Raw genomic sequence first — 20058 nt, 5'->3', positions numbered from 1 at the left:
GGCTGCGGCCTGGCCCAGCCCTGGTTGTGGAGGCCAACTAGTAAGTGAACCAGCAGGTGGAAGATCTCTCTTTCTCTGTAACTCTGACTTTCAAATAAAATAAATCTTAGAAACAAAAATGACTTCAACTAAAGGTGCAATCATCAGACAGCCTGGTCACAGCCTCAAGAGTGAGCGCAGGTCAAGTGCAGAGATGGACTTGGCCATGAGGTCATTGGGTTTTTGACAAGACTGCAAGGGGTGTCCAGGGAGAACTCAGCTTCGCAGTGAGTGATGGTGAAGGGGCCGGCGCTGGGCACAGTGGGTGCACCCACCCACGTGGGAGCCACTCCGGGTCCCAGCTGCCACACTGCCCAGCCAGCTCCCTGCTAACATGCCTGGGAAGGCAAAGCAAGGGACGGCCCAAGTGCTTGGACCCCGGCCACCCGTGGCGAGACCTGGATGGAGTTCCAGGCTCCTGGCTTCAGTTTGACCCAGATCTGGCTGTGGCAGCCATTTGGGGAGTGAACCGGCGGATGGAAGAATCTCTCTGTCTCTCCCTCTCTCTCTCTTCCTCTGCCCCTCAAATAAATAAATAGAAAAACATATCTGAGAGCGTATCTCCAATAAAAGGCTTGCATCTGTAATATATAAAGAACACTCAACAGTAAGACGACAAAAACCACCCCAAAGAGACGCAGGAGAACAGATGATGCTTCCCCAAGGAAGCAGAGATGTGGGATAAGCACAGAGTGGGGCAGTCAGCAGGGAGGCAGACTGAAACCCCAGGGAGACAGCCCCGCACGCCAGGGCTGCGGTGAGGGCTGGCCGCGCCCCGCGCTGGCGAGGACCGGGCGGAGCCGTGACTCTCACACTCAAACCCCCAGGCTCTTCCTGAAGGGGTCGAGTGTGCGCGGAGCAGAGGCCGCCTTTCACGGAGAGACAGGAAGCCTGCGTCCACACCCAGGTACTCACGGCCGCTTCGTGGTCATGGCTCCAAACCGGGAGCCACCAGAGTCCCTGGGGAGTGAGTGGGCAGACACGCCAGAGCCCGCCCTAGCACGGAACCACGAAGCACCCACACGGCGCAGGTCAGGCTCAGAGTGACAGCCATGTGAAGGAAGCCAGACCGAGACGAACACTTGTGGTCTGATACTGCTCATGGAAAATTCTAGAAAACCCCAGCTTGTACGGTGACGAGGAGAGTGGGTGAGGTCTGATCCTAACTTCCACAGTGCCAGAAGCAGGTCCCGGGGCTGATGTGGTTTGAGGTGACCCCCAGGTGTCCCTGTGCTGGAAGCTAGGTCCCCAGTGTGGCTGGGACAGGAGGTGGTGTACCCTCAGGAGGAGGGGCCTAGTGCAAGATGGCGAGGTCCCTGGGGTGGGGGTGGGGTGATGAGGACCCCATGAGTCCCTGCAAGAGACGAGGTCATTACAGGAGACCGGGGCAGCCCCTTGCTGCTCTCTGCCCCCAGTCCCGTCCTGGGATCCCGCTCTGGGTCGCTCTCCTGCTGAGACACCCCCCACCGAGGGCCTCACTGGAGCCCCACCCCAACGCTCAGCCTCCCCACCTCCCTCCAGGCCTTTCCTCGGAGCGACAGAGCGTGGAGGAGGACGAGGGGGCTGGGGTGGTGATGCCAGGACGAGACCGCGGAGGGGCAGGGGGGTGGGGGTCCTCGTTATCCCAGCTGTGGGGAGAAACGCGCATCAAAGCTGACCAGGCCACAACTCCACGGCAGCTGCTGTAGTCGGGGAACCGGGGTCTTCAGCCTACAGGCCCACCTGCAGCCGCCTTGGCATGAAACAGACCCGGTCCACGGGAGGGTCCCCCAGGAAGGGCGTGTGCGAGGCTGCGCCCGTCTGGTGGCCGAGAGCACCCGGCGGGGAGTGGGACACCAGCACCAGCTGCCCCCTTGTCTCCTCCCACAGACACCCACACCTGACGCTGACGGACACAGCGTGGCCGCGGGCTGGGGTCCCTGCCTCCCACACACAGGGGTCAGCGGTGACCAAGGAGGGTCCTGGGCTCTACCCCTCAGTCTCCAGCTGATGGAAAAGGAGGGCAGCCCGAGCTGACCCCTCCACGGACAGCCCCCTGCCCAGGTCAAGCTCCAAGCCAACTGTTCAAAGCCCATTTCCAGCCAAGGACGGCTTGGGCTGACTCGGTTCCAAAGAGGTTATCCCTGGGGGACCTGGGCTGCCCTCGCACTCATCACCCGCGACATTCAGGCGCTCATGCCTCCGCCACTTGTGCTGAGACGTGGCGGCACCAGGACCAAGTGATTCCGCCAGGGGGCTCCACCCTCCTCATGGGGGCTGGGGATGCCGGGAGAGGGCAGGGCTGGCCCCTCCTGCTCGCGCCCACCCCCTTCCGCCATGACATGGCAAGGAGGCCCTTGCAGATGCCAGCACCACGGTGTTGGGCTTTCCAGCCCTCGCTGTTACCCGGCCTCCCCTGTTCCGCCGGAGCAGCACCGCTTGGACACAGACACGGCTCAGACCCCAGAGCAGAACCGGCCAGAAGGAGCCTGCCGGGGCCGGGGTTGGTAGACAAAGGCTCAGAGCAACATGACCCCCACCCCCCACCCCGTAAACTCTGCAGGGGACTCTGAAAAGGAGAGTGGCAGGTGCACAGTGGCTGGTGAGGTCGCCACGGGGAACGGAGCTGACTGAGCCCAGGCCACGGAGGGAGCCAGACCAGACTGGGGGGCGCGGTGCTGAGCCTGGGGGGCCGGCGGAAGGGACCAGGAAGGAATGCATGCTGCCTCCCGGGCCACCTGAGTGGCCTCAGAGCAAACTCCTTGTCCCCTTGCTCCTTGCCCGGCGTGTTCTGGGCCCGCCCCTGGGGGCCACGGAGGGGGCGCCCCGGGGTGCTGGAGGACACCAGCGCTCCCCGCATAGGCCCCCAGCTTTCCTCCCGCCAGCACATGGGCAACCCCCGAAAGTGCGGCCTGCACGCCCCACAGCTCGTGAGATGCTGGGCTTGCGCATATCTGTCACAAAGCATTCAGGAGAAAAAGAGAAAGTCTTTCTACCTTGTATCCAGCCAATTTTCCCCGGGGCGCTCCGGGCTCTCTGAGAAAAAGAGAAAGAAGAGAGAGTCACAATCAAGTTGCAGGTGCGGGCCCGCCCAGGTGAGACCCTGCCTCCTGACACCGCGGGAGGAGCTCCCAGCCCGCTCCTCCACGACCCTGCTGCTTCTGGTTGTCCCTTTCCTTTGCCCCAAACCCCCCTGCCTCTCCTCCCCCTCCCCTACTTGGTCTGGAGGCTGTCCAAGGATGGAGACTTTGGTGGCTGAAGGGGGGGCTGTCTCCCCCTGGGGGGGGGCGTGTCACTCTGTGGGCTGCCCTGCCTGCAAAACGATTTTCATCTCATCTTGAAGGAAAGCGAGAGGATTCTAAATCCCCCCAAGCGCCTGGACAGCCTGGCGGGGACCAGCTGCTGGCCGGCACCAGAGAGATCCGGGTTCTTGCCTAACACCACAGAGAGACCTGTGGGGCCCGGGACCCCACCTGTGTGCCGGTCCTTCCCTCGCCAGGTCACAGGCAGCTCAGAGACCAGGGAGGCACATGTTTCTTTAAACTGGGGTTTCTTCATTTATTTCAGTCGTGTTTCATGGCTTTCTGTCCCTACAGCTCACACCTTTTTTTATAATCACGGTAAGTACACGTCACCACATCCGCCACTGTGGGACACAGCATGGTGCAGCCAGCACCACTATGCGGAGGTAGAGCTATCTCATCACCCCAAACCCCAGGCAGCCGCCCCTCCCCGTCCATCCACGGGCGTCTATTTTTTTTTTTTTTTTTTGGACAGGCAGAGTGGACAGTGAGAGAGAGAGAGACAGAGAGAAAGGTCTTCCTTTGCCGTTGGTTCACCCTCCAATGGCCGCCGTGGCCGGCGAGCTGTGGCTGGCACACCGCGCTGATCCGAAGCCAGGAGCCAGGTGCTTCTCCTGGTCTCCCATGGGGTGCAGGCCCAAGCACTTGGGCCATCCTCCACTGCACTCCCTGGCCACAGCAGAGAGCTGGCCTGGAAGAGGGGCAACTGGGACAGAATCCGGCGCCCCGACCGGGACTAGAACCCGGGGTGCCGGCGCCGCAGGCGGAGGATCAGCCTAGTGAGCCGCGGCGCCGGCCTAGCAAAGAACAAGAGCAAGCGGGAACTTTCTGGAACTGAACGGCAGCTTGGTGGGCCGCTTTCCTGAGATCCAGAAAAGTCTCCGTCGGTGTCTGCGTCAGTCACCAGAGCAGCAGGCAGCCACGGCCGCGTCTCTTACACGACGCCCGGAGCAGCCGCCGCCCCCACAGCCCTCAAACGCCCAGAGCAGCCGCCGCCCCCACTGCCCTCAAACGCCCGGAGCAGCCGCCGCCCCCACTGCCCTCACGACGCCCGGAGCAGCCGCCGCCCCCACTGCCCTCACGACGCCCGGAGCAGCCGCCGCCCCCACTGCCCTCACGACGCCCGGAGCAGCCGCCGCCCCCACTGCCCTCACGACGCCCGGAGCAGCAGCCGCCCCCACTGCCCTCACGACGCCCGGAGCAGCCGCCGCCCCCACTGCCGCACCAGCAGGTGCACAGAAGAGCCCTCCCCCCCAGGAAGTGGGAGTTAGGGGGGCAGGACGCTGGCCCGCACAGAGCCTGGCCGGCTGCTGTTAGGGTCTGTGCAGACCGTAACGCCTGGGCTGGCTCTGTGGTGCAGTGGTCTAAGCCTCTGCCTGCAGAGCTGGCATCCCATATGGGCGCCGGTTCGTGTCCTGGCTGCTCCTCTTCCGATCCAGTTCTCTGCTTATGGCTTGGGCAGCTCTGGCTGTTGCAGCCATTTGGGGAGGGAACCAGTGGATGGAAGACTCTCTCTCTCTCTCTCTCTCTCTCTCTCTCTCTCTCTCTCTGTAACTCTACCTCTCAAGTAATAAATAAAATCTTCAAAAACAAAGACCCACAATGGTGAGACTCAAGTATTTCATAGGCTACCCTGCCCCCAGCCACAGTGGGGAGGGCTGTGGACCAAGGAGCAGCAGAAGGCATGGGCACGGGCCGGCCACTGTCAAGGTGGTCCCTGCGGCCCACCTCCCTCCCCAGCACCCGGAGGAGCCCTCGCTGCCCACCGCCACCAAAGTGGCTCTGCGGAGCGGCAGATCCAGTGACGGCGACGGCCACAGGCTGGGCGAGAGGCTTGCCACCACCCACGCCTTCCGGGGTCCTGGGGGATTCTCCTGTGCTGGTTCCCCGTGGTTTCTTTTCCTGAAGTGAGGACTGCTCTCCTAGCTCAGGACAGTGCGGTTCCAGCCAGTGGAGTCCCAGGGTGCAAGCCCATGCCGCGGGGGAGGGGCTCTAGGGCCTGGAGGGGGCTGGGACTAATCTGAGGATCTGGGGGCTGGGGCTTCCTGTCGCTGTCCCTGCCCCTCCCCCACCCCACACCGTCCAAGTCTCTTTCCTGTAGCTGTCGCACCGAGGGTCCCCGCTCACGCCCTTGGGGTCCCGCCAAGCATCATGGACTCTCTCTGCCCTGGAATTCCCAACCTCTGGGCAGCGCCAGCACAGATCAGGCTGGCAAAGCAGCACACTGCAGCCCCGCCCAAGCCCCGCCCCCACCCGCCCCTGCCCCGCCCCCAGTGTCCTCACAGGCTCTCCCCACAGGTGCTACTTGGTCCGAGAGAAGCACAGAGGAGTACTGGGTACCTGCGCTCTGTTAACCAGCCCCGTCCCCACAGTGGGTTTGCGGACTGGGACCCACTGCAGTCTCTGGGGAAAACCAGAACTGGAGGGACAGTCAGGGTGGCCCAGGAGCCCAGAGCTGTGGCTGAGTGCCCAGGAGCCCAGCGCCATGGCCGAGCACCCGGGTCTGGCTGGTTTCTTTGCTCCCAGCCTGCTGGGTCCTCCTCCGTCTTGGCGCACACCCTGCAGGGTGGCTAAGGAAGCTCTTTGTGCCCCCAGGAGGCACCTGCTACACGGAGAGGCAGAGTCCCTCCCATCTCCTTATAGACCACCCCTGCTGCAGGGAGAGGAAGGGGTCCCTCCCACAGCCAGAGCAGCCCCCTTCCTGCAAGGCCACGCCCACTTCACCCAGAAACCACTCCCACGTCGGAGGATTCCACTCCTGCTATACAGAAAGGAAGTGGGTCCCCAGCAGAGCAGCCCACCTCCAGGAGGCCACACCCACCTCCCAGATCACACCCACCTCTAGGAGACCACACCCACCTCCAGGAGGCCACACCCACCTCTCAGATCACACCCACCTCTAGGAGACCACACCCACCTCCCAGGAGACCACACCCACCTCCCAGGAGACCACACCCACCTCCAGGAGGCTACACCCACCTCACAGATCACACCCACCTCTAGGAGACCACACCCACCTCCAGGAAGCCACACCCACCTCCCAGGAGACCACACCTACCTCCCAGGAGGCCACACCCACCTCCCAGATCACACCCACCTCTAGGAGACCACACCCACCTCCAGGAGGCCACACCCACCTCTCAGATCACACCCACCTCTAGGAGACCACACCCACCTCCCAGGAGACCACACCCACCTCCAGGAGGCCACAACCACCTTCCAGATCACACCCACCTCTAGGAGACCACACCCACCTCCAGGAGGCCACACCCACCTCCAGGAGAGCACACCTACCTCCAGGAGGCCACACCCACCTCCCAGGAGGCCACACCTACCTCCAGGAGACCACACCTACCTCCCAGATCACACCCACCTCCCAGGAGACCACACCCACCTCCCAGGAGGCCACACCCACCTCTAGGAGACCACACCTACCTCCCAGATCACACCCACCTCCCAGGAGGCCACACCCACCTCCCAGGAGGCCACACCCACCTCTAGGAGACCACACCCACCGCCAGGAGGCCACACCCACCTCCCAGATCACACCCACCTCTAGGAGACCACACCCACCTCCCAGGAGACCACACCCACCTCCAGGAGGCCACACCCACCTCCCAGGAGCTAGGGCAGAATGGCCAATTTGGGTGGGGCTTCTGTGCATTTCTGAGATGAACCTTGTCACCCTCCCCTTCTCGGACCCAGCAATTCCCCAACCACCTCTCGCCTCACTCACCCCTGCCTCACCTGCCCAAAGACAGGGAGGGAGGGAGAGAGGCCCTCCTGGGGCGTGGCGCGTGGAGCAGCTTCTCAGCCACCCAGCAGGGTAGTCAGCTGCGGTCACTGGTGCCTCCAGGAGTCCGGCTCAGCACTGCTCAGCCGGCCGGTGGTGCTGACTCCCCCAGGGCACCACAGGGCGGCTGGACACACAGCTGCAGGCTCCGGGGTGCCCAGGGGAGGCGCTCCTGTGCGGGGCACAGCCCACGGCTTCCCGAGTCCGCAGGGCCCAGAGCGGGGCAGCCACAGGTGGGTGCTTATGGAATGGGTGAGCGAACGAATCACAGACAGAGCTGGGCTCACGGGACGGGGCTGGGTCCTCTTAGTGTCGGGTCTGCTCCTGGGGCCTCCTGCCACGGACAGACAGGCAGACACTGCCACACTGCCCCCACCCCCACCAGTCTCCCCTTCGTCCCCTGAGCCCTCGGCTGGCCTGCCCCTCCCCTGATGAGTCTGGAGTGGGGGTCTTTCCCCACCACTCTCCTCCCCAGGCCCTCCGCGGCTGCCTCTGTTTAACTCCCCGGGAAGGGCGGAGCAGAGGCTCCCAGCCCCCGAAGCCCCTGACCTGGTTCTGTCTACACAGCAGTCGCTCTTCAGCGGCGAGCCTGAGACCATGGCACTGAGCAGGGCTGGCTTCCAGTGCGGATCACGCAACACCAAGTGTGAGAAACCCCAGGCCACGCCCACTCCTGGCGGCTCCCTGCTGTCACCTGGGACGTCCTGCACCCCCCACGTAGGTGCTGGGCTCCCCGTGTGCGGGGAGGGTGCCGAGGAGGGGGATGCCGGCGACACTGACCCGTTGCTGGGGGAGGAAGCCTGCGCGCCTGCCACGGGCAGGAGGGGTCCCCCCCAGAAGGCGCCGTCAGCTCCTGCTGTCACTGCACACCCTGGCTGGCAGCCGGAGCAAGGGACACGGCTGAGACCTCTGCCCAGGGCGCCTGCGGATGGGGTCCCGCAGGGGAGGGAGGCTGGGCACAGCGGCATCCGTGCCTGCCCCGAGTCCACCTGTGGGCCTTGCGGGCACCCAGGACTCTGTGAGCCCCCGCCTGTCCGTGTACCCGAGGATCCACAGAGCTGCCCGTGACGGGGGTGCGCACAGTTGCTCCTGCCGAGGACACGCCACACCACATGCGTGGGCAGATCCCACGGCCGATCCCCTCCCACCCAGGGCTTGGAGAACGGAAGCAACTTGCCCCAGACCCCACGGCCGGAGGAGGAGGAGCTGGGGCTGAGGGCAGCCCTCGGGGCCCCCGGCTCCCCCGAAGCTGCTGGCCACGCTGGGGGCTGAGCCCCGATGAAGCTGGGAGCATGGCAGGCAGGCGGCAGAGCTGCTCGGCCGCGGAGCACACCCACTGGCTTGCTCCAGCCCACGCGCAGCCCTGCCACCTGCCCACACCTGCTCCGCCCCTCGGAGCCCAGCTCTGACCAGCGCACTGATTCACGCACTGCATCGGACTTTGACGGCGGGTGTCGGGGTGGGAGTGGGGGCGCCTCGTCTGCCCTGCTGGGCCTGCACACAGCCGTGGGCCGCAGTGACCGCTCGCAGGCCCCAGGGTGGCCGCATGGCCTCAGCTCCCAAGTGGTGCCAGCCACAGGACCGTGGATCCCCTCCTGCCCGCGGGTCAGCCAGGGGTGAAGCTGAAGTCCAGAGAAGCCATTTTCCAAGGTGGACACAGGCCGCAGGGGCCGGGCCGAGACAGGACGCTCCGTGCTGCTCTGCAGGTGGGGCTGAGAAGCCAGGGGCCCCACCATGGACGTGCAAACGGCCCGGGGAAGGGCAGCCTGTGAGCCCTCCCTGGAGGGCTTCCCAGTGCGCTGGGGCAGGACAGCAAACCTACAGCCCCCCCAACCCCCCACACCTCTGCGTGTGGGATGGGATCTGGTTTGGAAATGGGTCTTTGCCAATGGGATGGTTCAGACGAGCCCATGCAGGATCAGGGTGGCCCTAAGTCCAATGGCTGATGTCCTCCAAAGAGGCGGCGAGGACGCAGGGACCGCACAGGGCGGGGGCCCTGGGGGCCAGGATTGACGGCCACCAGGAGCAGTGGGAGGGCTGAGGGAGGCCCCTCCTCGGGAGCCTTCAGACCCAGCCTGGCCTCGGTTTCGACTCCTGGCTCAGGAAACCCCTTGTGCTGGATCAGAGCCTCAGGCTGTGGTCGCTGGTGGTGGCAGCCCTGGGGGACGTCGTCCAGCAGCGTCTCCAGAGCCTCCGGTCACCCTCAGCAGTCCCGAGGGCCCACAGCAGTGGCCTCGGCCTCGGCCCGCCTCGCCGGCTCCTGCTCCTGCTGGTCTGCAGGGCCGGCTCCCTCTCCTGCCCATCTCGTCCCAGTGCCTCCGCTCCTCCGACTGCGGGCCGGGCGGCTGGGGGGGTGCGGGGGTGGGTGTCCAGGAGCCAGGAGCCGCCTGCCGGCCTGGCCCCAAGCCGGGGGACGGAGAGAAGTGACTTTCCGAGCAAGGAACCCCGAGACACTCATTCCCTCCAGGGGGGCTTTGATGCCACATTTTGGCTTTGCTTTGGGGTTGTTTTTATTGGTCTGGAATTTTTCTGTCGTGATAAAGTACACACCAGGGGGCTCGGCGGCACGAAGCCCCCACACAGATGTGCAGCATTACCACCTTCACCCCAGCTCCCCTCCCCCTCCCCTGCGCTGGGAGTGGGCCGACCTGGGCCAGGGCTTCCTTCCCGCGTGGGGTGGAACCACAGTCCCTGTTCTGTGTTCATCCGAGGGCAAACATTTGGATTTTTGTTTTAAAGATTAATCCATATGTTTGAAGGGCACAGTTAGACAGACAGAGAGGTCTTCCATCCACCGGTTCATGCCCCAGTTGGCCGCAGTGACTGTGGCTGGGCCAGCCCGAAGCCAGAAGCTCCATCCAGGTCCCCCACGTGGGTGCAGGGGCCCAAGCCCCTGGGCCGTCTTCTGCTGCTTTCCCAGGCCATTTGCAGGGAGCTGGATCAGAAGTGGAGCAGCCAGGACTTGAACCAGCGCCCATCTGGGATGCTGGTGTCTCAGGCGGTGGCCTTACTGTCTATGTCACAGTGCCCACCCCATAACATTTGGATCTTAAGCCACTTTCTAAGGCAATGACAATCCTATAATCAGCCACGTTCCCCGATTTGCATCGGGCTACCGGCCAGCTCAGAAGGCAGCGTGGGGCCCGGCCTTGCTGGTTGTATTTAAAGCCCCCGCAGCCCGGTTTCCAATCCTGCCTTTACGTTGTCCGGGCATGAGCCCTGCCCGCTGAGACGCTGGCGTCTTCCTGTACGTGGTGGTGGCAGTGGAGGCCAACCCTGCTTGCAACAGGATGGCGATGCCCGCCTCAAGCAGGCCACAGCTGCCCTCCAGGTGCTCCTGGTCGGCCCCCCTCAGCTGCCCCCACCAGCCAGCGGGGACCCCAGACAGCCGGGCTGTGGCCAGGGGCATCCCTGGGCTGTGGGGGCCCTTGGTCCCTTTCCCTCGCCAGCGCTAACACAAACCTAAGGGATGTGGGCTGGCATCCAGGGGGCCGGGCACTGCACCCCGTGTCTGTGCAGTGCTGTGGCCACCACAGCTGGGGGCCACGCAGCCTCCACTTGGCCCCAGCCCCTTCTGGGTCTGTAAGCTCTGGAGTGCAAGGGTCAGCCTGGTGGGTATGGGTCTCCCGTGCCGGGCCCCAGCGTACACCTGCTGTCCTGGGGAGATGCAATCTATAAAAGATAAACTTTGGTGGGAAGAAGAATCCATGCACAGTGTTTTTTGTTTGTTTGTTTGTTTTGACAGGCAGAGTGGACAGTGAGAGAGAGAGACAGAGAGAAAGGTCTTCCTTTTGCCATTGGTTCACCCTCCAATGGCCGCCGTGGCCGGCACACCGCGCTGATCCGATGGCAGGAGCCAGGTGCTTCTCCTGGTCTCCCATGGGGTGCAGGGCCCAAGCACCTGGGCCATCCTCCACTGCACTCCCTGGCCATAGCAGAGAGCTGGCCTGGAAGAGGGGCAACCAGGACAGAATCCGGCGCCCCGACTGGGACTAGAACCCGGTGTGCCGGCGCCGCTAGGCGGAGGATTAGCCTAGTGAGCCATGGTGCCGGCCTCATGCACAGTGTTTTATAATCCATATCGACCCCTCGTGGAGACGCCCCAGGCAGCAGCGGCAGGGGCTGCACTGAGCTCCGCTTGGGGGGCACAACACACACAGGGCGGTACGGAGCTCCGGGCCCAGGGACGGAAGCAGCTCCATGAAGACTCCCGTCCCTCTGGGCCTGGGAGTCAGGACAGGGCCGGCAGCTCCTGAGGCTGGCGGGGCCCCTGTCCCTGAGTGGGATGGGGAGCGTGAGTCGGGGACTCCAGTGGGCTCCTCTCCCTTCCACAGGGGCACAGAGCCACCTCTCTGAGCTACCCCGTTCCCCTGGGGGCTAACAGCAGGTGCAAGGGCTCTGCTGGGCCACTCCCCTTCCCACCCCCCCAGCCCTGCCAGCAGGTGCTTTGGTTCCTGGGCCCAGGCCTGGAAGCTGAGGCCGCGGGAGGAGGTCCCGGGCAGCAGGCGTTGATGCTCAGGGTAACTCAGCCTCCGCCTTCTTCCCGAGCAGGCCTGGCTCTGCTCAGCCGCCCCGGCAGCCTGGGAGCTCTGCAGGCTCGGCGGGCAACCTGGGAGGCCGTGCCCGGGCCGGGCTCCTGCGGCAGGGACCTCGCTCAAGGGCTCCCGATTCCGAGCGGGGGACCTGCGGGCTGGAGTGGGGTCCTGCCATCCCTGGGCCCTCCCCGGGGCCTGCCTCGCTCTCCCTGCGGGGGATAAAGGGCCCCCAGCCCACTGAGAACCCACTGGCCACAGTCCCTGCTGCCCAGGGCTTCCAAGCTGCTGTTTGCGCCCTGGCTGTCGACCCAGGCCTGGAGATGCTGAGCTGTGAACCAAGCCAGGGCCTGGGCTCAGCCCTCTCCCTCTGGTTGGCACATCCGGGCCCTGGACTTCAGCTTGGCTATATTCACATTTAAATATTCACCATATTTAAATTCACCATATTTAAATATTCACCATATTTAAATTCTGTTTCCATTGCTCCAGCTTCGGACAGTGCACTGGCCCGGGAAGGCTGATCCCTGGGCACAGCAGATGGCTCACCTGGGGCCCGCTTTCACACACCGCTGGCCGGCCCAGAGCCCACACCTCCAGTACCACGTAGCAACTCCCACACCCTGGGCCACCGTCCATCTGCGCCCACTGCCCCAGGCCCGGGCCCCAGCCACACACCAGGGCCGCTGACATCGCTCCAAGCAGCCTGCCCTGGGCCAGCTCACCCCGCCTCACCGGTTCCTTCCAACAGAAACCACAGGGAAGGCTCCTGCTGCGTGGTCCCGGCTGCCCGACCCAGCCTGGTGGCTGCGCCTCCCACACCCAGGGGTCTGTGAGCAGACAAACGCCCCCACCACGGCACAAACACCTCCGTCCCGCGTCTGTGACGATGCTGCAAGTCCCTGCCAGCCTCACCGTCCTGCGGGCACCTGCAGGGGGCCCTCAGGCCTCAGCTCTCCAGAGAGGGGCCGGTTCTAATGGTGGCACCTGAGCCCTTCCCCCGGGGCACAGCTAGCGCTCAGCGAGGCCGAGGACACTGCTGGCTCTGCCGGGGCACCTGGGGGCATCGCTCCCGCCCGGCTATTCCCGCCCAGCTATCCCACTGTGGATGGCGACTTCCACTGGAGACAGCCTCGTCAGCACCGTCCCCGGCCCGGCCCAGGTCCGGCTGCAACTCAGCCGCGTCGACAAGTGGCTAATGTGTGGATTGCGCCTGTATCGACAGCTGGGTTTATCTCATAACGGATGGCGGCCGTCTCCCCCGGCTTCTGTGCACGCGGACCGTCTTGGCCGAGACGGAACGCGCGATGAGTTGTGAACGTGCTTACGCTTCCCTTCCCGAAGCTAAGGCTCAGGATTTAAAATAACAGTAAAAGTGACCGTCTCAGGCTGTGTCCTGCGGGAGCCCCTACCTGGGCGAGGGGCAGTCCAGGGGCAGGGCTGCCACGGCCACCTGAGCCCATGGACACGCAGTCCTTCCCAGGAGACGGCTTTGCATTACACAGCCCCCGAGCGCACATCCCCCTGCACGCTGCACAGGCATGCAGAGTCCAGACGCACGTGCTGCACGCGTGGCTGTGACGCTGCCGTGTCTGGGGGACCATCGCGTGTGTGAGCGTGTGTGCCCATGCACGTGTGCAACACACGCTCAGCCATCGCCGGCCTGACCACGAACTGCAGCACATGGAGGGCTGGCTGTGTGTGCCCAGGGGATGCCGCCGTCGGGGGCGTGCCGTGTGCGAGGATGGCTGATTGGCAAAAGCCGTGCACGGGGCGGGGCGGGGGGGGGTGGCGAGCTTCTCCTGCAAGGTCCCTGGGCTCAGCTGCTCTCCTGGCTCTCGCCATACCCTGGCTGCCGGCTCAGCCCCTGGTGGCCCTGGGCTTCCCACCCCTCTGCTGCCTTCTCTGCCAGGGGACCTGGGCCCAGGATGACCTCCGAGCCCCGGTCCCAGCTCCAAGAGCTCCCTGGTGCATGTGGCCAGCCCTGTGTCTCTCGGTACCACACGCCCGGTGGCCTGTGCCGGGGTCGCTGCCCTCACCAACAGCCCCTCCCCGAGCAGTCTACACCCTGCACCTCCAGGTTCCTTGGCACCAGCGCTGGCCCTGGGCTCAGAGCCCCCGGCACACTCGCCTCCCTGCCCTTGGCCCCGGTGCCCTGGTGAGCTGTCCCCCACTCCTGGCTCGGTCCATTTCCTCCCTCACCACCCTCAGAGCCAAGGCTCAGGCCCACCATCTCCCTGAGAACACTGCTCAGCCCTTGAACTTGATCCTGGCCTGGAGACCCTGCAGACCCCTCCATCCTCAACTCAACGGCCAGGCAGGTCCACAGTGTCACACACACAGCCCCATCCTGTGGCCCAAGCTGCCCAAGGTTCCAGAAAGCTCTGTAACCCAGTGCCCAGGGCTGCTCACGGCAGGCACTGGCCCACTTCCCATGCCCGTCTCCCCCTCAGCCCCCGTCAGGGTCCACCACCGGGTCCAGGAGAGCTTCCCACTGCTCCCAACCTCCTGTCTCTGCTTGTGGGTCCTCCACCTGCAGGAAGACACCTGCCCCTTCGTCTCTGCAGGGTAATTCTGGAGCAGCCACGCCCTCAGGCGGCCTCCCCCAGCCGGGTCTTTCTGGTCCCACGGCAGAACGCACACCTGCCGCCCCGACGCTCCTGCCCGCCTCGTGCTCCGGCCTCCTCCGCCATGCTCTGACTGCAACACCTCCGGACGACCAGGATGCCCAGGGCTGGGCCCACTGCCTCCGCCAGCTCCCACCACCTGCTCACCTGGGGCCTCAGGGCCTCCTCCCAGAGCTGGTCCAAGGGGCAAGCAGCAGGCCGCACAGCCCGCCCCCGTCCCTTGCCCTTGTCCCTGTCCCCGCCCACTCTGGCCGTCTGGCCTAGGGGCGTGCCTGGAGTCAGTCTGCACCTCGCAGGTTCAGGCCGCTGCCAGTCACCCAGTTGGCGGCAGCGACTCCCACGGTGCCCTGTGCGTGCCCCGGCTCCCTCCACTCCACCTCCCAGCCCCTCCTTCCCCCCAGAGCCGTCCCAGCCGGACCTTCCACGGGCTCAGGGGAGGGAGTGCACCTGGGTGACAAGGCCCCCAGCTCCGGGCCCCTCTTCCTCCTCCGAGCGTCTCCCACAGTCACGCTGTGCAGGGCCTGCCTCCCAGGCACGCGGAAGCCTCTGTTCTTCCTTCCAGATGGCTCCTTCCTTCCTTACCCCCCCCCGCCCCCCACTCCCTGGCTCCAACCCCACACGGGACCCTCCCGGTGGCTTCCTCTCCCACAGCCTGGCCAGCCCGGGGCCTCTGCCCCCTCCTGGCCTCTGCTTCTGTCTCCTGACCCTGGCCGTCCCCAGGGAGTGGGGAAGCAGCAGCCTCTGGGGGCACCCCCTTCCCCCAGTCCAGGGGAGCCATGGCCAAGACGCTCCTCAGAGACACAGCTGCCGTTCCGTGTCCACTGGGGCTGGACCCGGATGCCACTGCTGAGTGACCCGTGGCCCCTCCAACCCCCGTCCCCGACAGCTCCTCGTAGGCGGGACCCCACAGGGGCACATTCACCTGCCTGAGGCCCTCCACTCAGCTCCACCAGCCCCCCTCCCCCCCGCCCAGACCCAAGCCAGGAGGGCTGGGGTTAATTTAACTTTTAATTATATTCACGGAATGAGATTACCGGCTGAGGCTGGAAAAGAACCGGCCCCTCCCCTGCCGGCGGCAGAAGCCCTGTGGTTATCTATACCCAGCATATACGGAACCAGAAACGGGTATTTCTGTATGGACCATTAAAGATTTAATGGTTAATTTGTAGCCACTTTCTCTGGCGGGGTGTCCAGGCCCAATGTCAACATTTTTAATTAAATGACTTTTTTTTTTAATCACAAAGAGTTCCTGAAAGCCACACTCAAACCAGTTAGCAAGAGCCCCCAGTGGCTGCCCCGTGGCCTGGCTGGGGGAGGAGCCGGGAAGAAGGGTACAGCTCCGGAATCTGCTGGTCACCGCCCCCCTCGTCTCCTCCTGGGCGGGTTCCCCTGCGAGGAAGCCACAGTGTGTGCTGGGCAAGGGGCGTCCATCCCACACCATCTTTCCTTCTCCCGCCTGTGGTGGCTCGTGGGCTGGCGCTGTGGTGGGGTCACACCCCCGCCCCAGGTCACACCAGCTGCCAGGGCAGGTGAGGAGCCGGAGTGTGGCCGGCCCTGGACTCCCAGGGCGCCCTCCTTGTCCCCACACAGGCTGCCTGGGCCGGGATCTGGGTGAGCTGCCCCCAGGACTGCTGAGTCGCCATGGCTCAGACGTCGCCCTGGGCAGGCAGCTGTGTCGGGGTCGAGGGAGGCCCAGGAGCTGCCAGAGACCCTGCAGTGACCTCCCGGTTCCCTGTGAGGGAGGCCAGGCGTGCGGGTGTCTGGGCACAGGTCCCCGCGGTCTGGAGCAGCCTCTCATGTTCAGCTCTGCCCCTCGGTGACAGCAGGTGGGTCAGGTCGCTCCTCCCTGGAGCCCCTCTGCCTCTGTAGCACCTCCCAGAGGCGGGCACGCTGACCCCTGGGATGCCCAGCCCCTTCCTGGCCCCGACGCGGGGTACGGGAGCTGCAGACGCAGCTTCAGGGAGCTCAGGGAGCCCCTGCCTGCCCTGGCCGGCCCGAGGCCCCCGGCCCCTTCTGAGCCCTCACAGCTGCCATCGGCCGTCCCCCAACCCCGATGTGGCAGAGCCGGACTCCAGCCACACCGGTGGAGTCCGCGTTCCTGCGTGGGCTCCTGTTGTGTTCCCACGACCCCCGGCTGTGCTGCTGGGCCAGGGCTCAGCCACTCCGGTGTCCCCGGGACGATGCCCCTGCCCCAGCTGCAGGTGGGCTTGGAGGTGGCCCTTGCTGACCGCCTGTCCTGCTGGTTAACGGCCCCCTCCCCCCGCCCTGGCCACATCCTTCCTGTCTGGCACTGGAAGCAGGCAGCCAGGTGGTCACCTCGGAGGAGGGGCCTGGGGGGCTGGGGCGAAGTTGTAGACTTGATCCTCGGGGACTCTGCCCAGCAGCCCTGTGGCCGGATGCTAATGACCTTGGTGAGTGACAGGTGGACACCCCAGCCTCTGTCCCGCTACAGCTGCTCACAGGGGCACAGGCCCTCAGCCCGGAGCTCTGTCCCTGCCATCTGCCCTCAGGGCAAGGCCACCTTCATCTGAACCGCGGGCGGAAATCAGAGGCAGCCTTTAATGGGGTACTCCATCTTCCCCCGTGACGGCACCTCCCGGGAAGTCGCCGAGTCAGCACCGAGCGGGCCGGGGCGGCCAGAGTCCAGCAGCCGGAGTTTGGTTTGGCCTCTCGGGCCGGCTGCTCTCCATCCTCGGGGGCTCAGGGCAGCGGCCTGGGCTCTCCCTCTCTCCTCCTTTCCAGAGACAAGAAGTCCCTCCACCGACCCCCCAGCATCTCAGGGCAGGGGTTCTGCCGGGGTTGGGGCTGAGCGTCCACCGAGCTCGGGACTTGCATATTCTGCATGGAACCGGAACCCAGTGTGGCCTCGGCTTCCTCCCTGCTGCCTCCCTCCGGGGTCTCCAGGCCCAGCCACCTGCAGGCTCTTGGAATTTCCACAGCCGCCTGCCGGCACCATGAACTTGCAAGGTGCAGGTGGGAGGGGCTGATGGACCAGCGCTGGTGGGCTCGGCACAGCCATCGCAGCCCCTCCTCAGCCCGCATTAGCTGTGGTGGTCTGGCAATGCAAGACTCCCCCCTCCCCCCAGCTCTCTGCTTCCCTGCAGGGCCACGAGCTCACTTGTCTCTGGGGCTTCTGTTCCCGTAAACCGACCCTTTCATGTCTCCCGTGAATCCACTTTAATTACAAAGCTAAATAACGAGAAGGAAATATTAAAATTAAAAAAAAAATCCCTGCGCGAAGCAAGTTTGCTTGTGCCGGCCACCGGCCCCCAGAGCCATGGCACAGAGCGCGGATGGCGCCACGCCACTCACTAAAAGCATGAGTGTCACTTAATCAATAATTCATTTACTTTAATGAGATAAGTACTTTGAAAACTAATTGCAAACCTGCTCCATTTAGCCCGACCTGTGATAGCCCTTAATGTAAATCGCAGAACCAGCGCCGCGGAAGGAGAGTCTGCAGGGGACGTCGCTGGGCCATGGTCCCCCTGCTTCCCTTGCAAGTTCTCGGCCAGGTGGGAGGGCTCTGGGCAGCCGGGGCGGGCCAGGACTCCACCTGCCCACAGTGAGGCGGAGAGAGACGCAGCGGGAGTGCCCGGAACCTAACGGCTGGCGATCGACGTCGGGGAAGCAACCATCCTAGGATCTCGGACACCGACTGCCCACCTGGGCCCTGGACCCCCAGGCCAGCAGGTGCTCCAGGCCTGGGGCCCTGGAAGGGACTGCCACACACGTGTGCCTGGACAAGCGTGCTCACTTCACGCTCAGAAGTGAGTCCCGAAGGGTCCCAGTGTTGACGTGGCCTCCCTGGCATGCAAACGCGGGACCAGAGATGCTCCAGCCAGCAGGTGCATCCCCGACCCCACAGTGGAGGGGCAGCCGGTGCCACGTGGAGACCCGGAAGCTGGTCACCCCCCGGGGAGTCACCCGATCACCGCAGAGCCCACAGGGGCAGCACAAAACCCCCGAGGACTTTTGCTTTGGGACATTCTTTCCATTTCTCAGCTTCCTGTTTTGGGCTCGGCGGAGCCCTAAACCGCACCCCCCATCCCTTTCTGTTCTGTTGCCTCACTGGAAGTAGACACCAGTGTCAACCCAAGCCCAAGGCTGTTCCCTGACAGCTTCGGCAAGAACCCCAGCGACTAGAGACCGTGTGTGGACCCCGTGCGAGTTGAGGAGGCGCCTCCTTTCGCTCTGCGGCCGCGCTGTCCTGAGCCTCCCTCGTCGATAGGTGGGACAGAACCGTCCGGCACTCAGAGCTGACCCCCGAGGCAGCATCGAAGCCCAGGGGCCGTGTCGGCTACAGTGAGGAAGTCCCTGAACCCAGCACCACTCACCACTCCCGTACCGAGGAGCGCGGCTTCCACCAGGGTCTAGGCTGTGGCTGCTATGAATCGCCAGGGGAATGGAGCTCACCCTCCCCAAGCCCGATGGGGCCAGGGGCTCCCAACACTCGGGGGTCAGTCCCTGGGTGGATCAGAAGGAGCTCGGTGTCTCAGGGGCCAGGGAGAGTGGGGGTGGGGCAGCTGGAGGAGTTGCCCTCAACCGCGCAGAGCAGGAGGTCAGGGCGCGGCACCCGGAGCCGCTCAGGACAGCGAGCTCGTGTGTGGGTGGGAATCTCACCCACACCCCCCTCCTGCTGGTTGCAGAGCAGGGACCCGGGCCCAGGTTACCCGGAGCTTCCCCAGGCCCTCGGTCTACCTGCCGCGGCGTGGGACAGCGGGTGCTCAGAGCCAGCTCTGCCAGGACAGCTCCAGCCCGCTGCTCCCACTGCTGGCTGCGGCTGGTCTCGCCGAGGCACGTGCCGTTTGAGATTCCAGCTCCAGGTCCTGGCTCGCAACCCCTTTCCCTGGCAAACTCTGCACCGGGGCTGAACCGGCCGCAGGAGCAGCAGCAGGCGTGGGGCTGTCAGCGTGGTTCTCCCCTGGTCGCTCCTTTCTTTCCTGAGTCACTGGCCCCTCCCCTGTCCCCGCCACCCCCAGAGCGAGTTGGGTGCAGCCTGGTCGAGGGTCTCCCGGGGTGAGGCTGCTGCAAGGGGGGGGCGTAGGCACAGCGCCGAGCCTGAGTGCAGCCCACCCCACGGGATCTGCTCCCCTTCCCCACCATGCAGACAGGAAGCGTCTGGGCTGCCCAAGCCTTGCTGCCAGGCTCAGAGGCAGGGAGGGGGCGGCTACAGGGCCGGGGCACAGGGAGGGGTCAGCCCCCGTAGAGCCCCCTGGGATCAGCAGTGCCAAGCCGACAGTCTGGTAAGGGGCACTCACGAGCACCCCGGCTGTGACGGCCACACGCACACCAACCTCGGCTCTCCAGGGCGCTCCCCAGAGCCATCAGCTTCCTCTGCAGGTGCCGCAGACCCAAGCCAGGGCCAAGGGTCAAGGGGGCTGACAGCCAGAGCGGCCACGGGCTTTGGTGGGGGAGACGGAGTCTTCCAGGCTGAGCAGCACAGGGGTCACCCCGCAGGGGCTTGGCCAAGGCCTCCGGCTCCGAGGGGCTCATTAGCAGGCTTCGGGAAGGCGGCCAGCAGGCGGGGCACCAGCTGGAGATGGAGAGGCAGCCACCGCAAGTTCCCCGACCTGGAGTTGGCTGGACTGAGTCGGAGGCCGGAGGTCTTACGAGCAGGCGGGGCTGACCCACGTCCACTCTGTCCCTTTCTATGCAGAAAAGTGGGCCCTGCAGAGAGCACGGCCCCTCCCCCCGCTCTGGGGGATGAGGTTCCAGAAACTGGGGGCTCCGGGCCACTGCCAGCCACACAGGATGCCCAGCTCTGTGCAGGAAACTGAGCCCGG

At 65.0% G+C, this 20058-nt stretch overlaps 1 protein-coding gene across 13 annotated transcripts in view; it reads right to left on the bottom strand.

The window, feature by feature from the left end:
• The window catches only part of RBFOX3 (RNA binding fox-1 homolog 3), a 321834-nt gene that overhangs the window by 102521 nt on the left and 199255 nt on the right, over positions 1 to 20058 (bottom strand). For 4 of the 13 annotated variants that reach the window (XM_089316670.1, XM_089316672.1, XM_089316671.1 and 1 more), the window contains exon 3: positions 3015 to 3054. The exons of the other annotated variants lie outside the window; for them this stretch is intronic. The gene's annotated coding sequence lies outside the window, so the exon portion shown is untranslated. The remainder of the gene's footprint in view (positions 1 to 3014; positions 3055 to 20058) is intronic. 13 annotated transcript variants of the gene reach the window in all.

The sequence above is a fragment of the Oryctolagus cuniculus genome, chromosome 17, assembly GCF_051225735.1.
Source record: "Oryctolagus cuniculus isolate XC-2025 breed Fujian yellow rabbit chromosome 17, ASM5122573v1, whole genome shotgun sequence".
NCBI classification, from domain to species: Eukaryota; Metazoa; Chordata; class Mammalia; order Lagomorpha; family Leporidae; genus Oryctolagus; species Oryctolagus cuniculus.
Note: the sequence above shows the minus strand (reverse complement) of the source record. Positions and strands in the feature narration are given on the sequence as shown.